This window comes from Octopus bimaculoides, chromosome 7 (assembly GCF_001194135.2).
Source record: "Octopus bimaculoides isolate UCB-OBI-ISO-001 chromosome 7, ASM119413v2, whole genome shotgun sequence".
In the NCBI taxonomy this organism is placed as follows: Eukaryota; Metazoa; Mollusca; class Cephalopoda; order Octopoda; family Octopodidae; genus Octopus; species Octopus bimaculoides.
In genome coordinates this window covers 40,271,030-40,275,176 of record NC_068987.1, presented here as the reverse complement: position 1 = coordinate 40,275,176, position 4,147 = coordinate 40,271,030, and the positions used below count along the sequence as shown (strand labels likewise).

General features: G+C 37.1%; 1 protein-coding gene across 6 annotated transcripts in view; it reads left to right on the top strand.

Moving 5' to 3' along the window:
- The window catches only part of LOC106875848 (excitatory amino acid transporter 1-like), a 321,485-nt gene that overhangs the window by 302,534 nt on the left and 14,804 nt on the right, over positions 1 to 4,147 (top strand). The gene's annotated exons all lie outside the window — the stretch shown is intronic.

The following is a 4,147-nucleotide window of genomic DNA, read 5'->3' as shown; positions in this document are numbered from 1 at the left end:
GTTTTTTCTTTCTTTTTTCAGCGCATCACACTCACTCTCACTTCCTACTATAACTCTCCGCTTATAGATATAATAATCGATTCCTCTACTATTTCTGTCTCCGATGAAGGGATGCATTGGATTTTCCCCGAAACAGCTGTAAGACTCTATCCATAAAATATATTTCTAACTTTGCCATTGTTCTTTTTATCCTTTTCTCTATTTATACATACACATGCTAATACACGACTTATAATCCCCAATCCTGTTTATACAACGAATGGGGCAAAACTAGCCGGTATACAGCACTTACTCGGTATTGCCTGTATCTTTGGGTTTAGTTAAATTCTATACTCTTCTTAACCTTATATATATATATATAAATTTAATAATAGGATGAATTCTTTTATAAGAATTTATCAAGTAGCTAGCTTGAAAAAAACCTCACAAGGGAAAAAAATCCATCATTTATTCCCCAAAATATATTCTATAAATAAATATATATAGAGATATTAATATTTCTAAGTCTCTCTAAAGGAGACTATGGCAGCGGTACTGGAAATTAATAGTTATAACCAAGCCAACATGGCAGTCCAAAAAATAGGACGAATGCTGCCGTTGATTAGCTCCAAGAGGCCATATATATATATACATACAGAGGTAACAGCAACAGGACCCAACGGGCAATACCCCGAAACAAGTCTGTAGATGCCAGATCAGCAAGGTGAAGCAGCTGACCTCCCCTGTTCGAAGGTTATAAAGGACACAGGTTCGTGTGTCACATAGCTAGCTAGAGGCGATGGCCTCTTGGAGCTAATCAACGGCAGCATTCGTCCTATTTTTTGGACTGCCATGTTGGCTTGGCGATAACTATAAATATATATATATATATATATATATATATATAGTGTACTGTTCTGTGAACTAGAGAAGTTTCAGATATGGAAGCAAGGTCTAGAATCAAAGGGCCTAGCAAAAACCAAAGTCTTAGTAAATAAGAAGGCAGACAAATCACAAATTCCTTCAGGCAGATGGCCCTACTCAGTCTGTAGAAAAGGCATAGGTAGAAACTCCATAATATGTACCCAGTGTAAGCTATGGACACATAAGAGGTGCAGCAATATTAGAGGAAGATTAACAGGGAAAATAGCTCTTGTGTGTGGAAGATGCACAGACACAATAAACACCAAAAATGTACAGAAAATAGACCCTATCAACTGCAAGTGAGGTAAACTAGAGGCAGTAGATAGCTTCTGTTATCTAGGTGACCAAGTAAGTAGTGGTGATGGATGCTCTGAGAGTGTAGCTGTGAGAATAAGATTAGGCTGAGCAAAGATCAGAAAGCTCCTACCTTTGTTGGCTACAAAGGGCCTCTCCGTTAGAGTGAAAGGCTGATTGTATGATGTCTGTGTGCGAACAGCTATGCTACTTGGCAGTGAAACACGAGCTGTGACAGCCAAGGACATGTGTGGGCTTGAAAAAAATGAAGCCAGTATGCTTCACTAGATGTGTAATGTTAGTGTGCATGTTCAACAGAGTGTAAGCATCTTGAGAGAAAAGTTGTGCTTAAGAGGCATCAAATGTGGTGTGCAAGAGAGATGATTGTGCTGGTGTGGTCATGTGATGCATATGGATAAGGACTGCTGTTTAATGAGGTGCCAATCTCTAACTGTGGAGGGAACCTGTGGTAGAAGTAGAGCCAGGAAGACATGGGACAAGGTGGTGAAGCATGATCTTTGAACATTGGTCCTCATAGAAGCAATGACTAGTGACCAAGACCTTTAGCGATATGCTATACTTGAGAAGACCCATCAAACCAAGTGAAATCATAGTTGTGGCTGATGCTGGTGTTACGTAACTGGCATGTAAAAGGCACCTTTTGGACTTTGGACCTCATGGAGGCAAAGTAGCTGATGCCAGTGGCATGTGAAAAGCTCCTTTCGCGTGTTGGGCCTCACGGAGGCAATGACCAAGGCCTTTGGCATTATGTCGTGCTTGAGAAGCAGACCCATCATGCCAAGTAAAATCACAGTCAAGGTAGATACTGGTGTCATGGAAATGGCATCCATGCCAGTTTTACATAAAAGCGCCCATTACATTGGAGTCTGGTGCAGCCTTCCAGAATGCTAGCTCTGGTGAAACCGTCCAACCCATGCCAGCATGGACAACAGATGTTAAATGATGATGATGATGATGATGATGATATATATGTCTGTGTATGTATATGTAAATCTCCACTGTATCTATGTGTATATATATATGTATGTATATTTGTGTGTATATATGTGTGTATATGTGTATATATACATATATCTATATATGTATCTATATATATATATATCATCATCATCATCTTCATCATTTGATGTCTGTCTTCCATGTTAGCATGGGTTGAACAGTTTGACAGGAGCCGGTCAGGTAGAAGACTACTGTGTCTGTTTTTGATTTAGGACAATTCACCGTAGAACAATTCACAAGACAACTGACCGTATGAATATTTCATCACAAGGACATTTTGTAGTAAAGCATAAGAGAAGGATAAAAAATTAAAATTAAAATAATGAAGGTCATACACTTTACTTAAAATGTTATGCTAAAAAGTTAAAAATCATGTAAGTTCATTGCAATTGCACACAAATAATGTTGTTTTTGATCTTGATTGTAACCTCTGACAATGCTTAGTATGCGCTTATAAATATCTTTGTATTTTTACTTGGTTGCAGTTTCTCCTCTTGCTGCATCATTTACCTTCTTTTTAGAAAAAGATTCTTCATTCTCAAGACAGTGATGAGTTTCTATAAATTTGGATGAGTATTTTTAACAGATGCTTGCAACGCATTATGGAAACGTAGGAGGAACTCTACATCTACGAGCTCCCCTGCCTCTCTCCCCACCAATGTAAAGCATTTCAAAGCATTTTTACAGAAATGATAAAAACAGTGTTACATTTGCAGATGGAAAATTGTCAGATAAACTTAGAAAATTAGCTTGTTCAAAATCAGTTGTTAGATTTTCAGGTCTTACGGACTTGAGCAAATCTTTAACCCCTTGAAAAAACCTATTGTATGTATCAAGAGTCTTATTCGGAAGGTGACCATAAATTCGTGGGCTGCATACATGTCCTATGTTGACATGTAGAGTATATAACTGATAATAAATTTCAGGACAAACCTTAAATGTTCCATTGCATGCCCAATTTTTATGTATTTCTAGATCGTGCAACCTTGCAGTTGACCAAAAATCAACATTCTGTTTTCATCTTCCACCCCACTATCATAGAGTAAAAACCTTTCTCTGTTCTGTAGACACAAATTCTTCGAGATTTATATAGCTGATTTTTGATCTAGGTATAGGAAGTACTATTTCTTCCTTTTGTCTCCATCTTCTAATGTTTCCTGATAAAGTTGAAGTTGATGGCATAAGAGAGTGTCCTTCATCCTCTAATTCCCCACATGCAGCACCAATCAAAGATCTTGAAGCTAACTGGGATTTAAGTGCATTTTCTTTCATATTTGCTATTGTTTCTTGCATTTTTGGTTGGCTAGGATTTGATGGATGTGTATGCTCACTTATAATTTTACAAATAGAAATTGCTTCACTATTCAGTTTTGTACGCACTCTTGCATTACAGTTCCTATCAACACACTTCCAATAGACCTTGCCTCCATATTTTCTTTCTTGCCTATAAATAAAGTTAGCATCATCTATGAACTTATCACAACCTCTGCTGCTTTTAATAGTGTACAGCATCATAAGGGTTTAAGTTTCAACTTTTAAAGAAAAACTAGCAGAAATATCCAGCATTGCCTGGATTAAAGAAAATAATGAAATTCGAAAATGCCTTTTAGACCTCTAACATGACACATGGATTATGCAGTTCTCAACAGTAATTAGCTGAGGTACAAACTATTAATGTCAATAACATATTTTGTCCAATGTTCTCACTGTTAAAATTGTTAAAAAAAAACAGGTAGTTCTTTGTCTTTGCAATCACCTTCAATTGTCAGTACTTATTTGAAACACATTGAACCTGAAAATGCATAAACTTGAGAAGAACCAGCCTGCAGGCACTCCTCTCCTGTTAAAAAGTACATCAACTCCATGCAAAATACATTTAAATGAGCATTCATTATAACGGCATTCCCACATGCATTCTTTTCAAGTTATT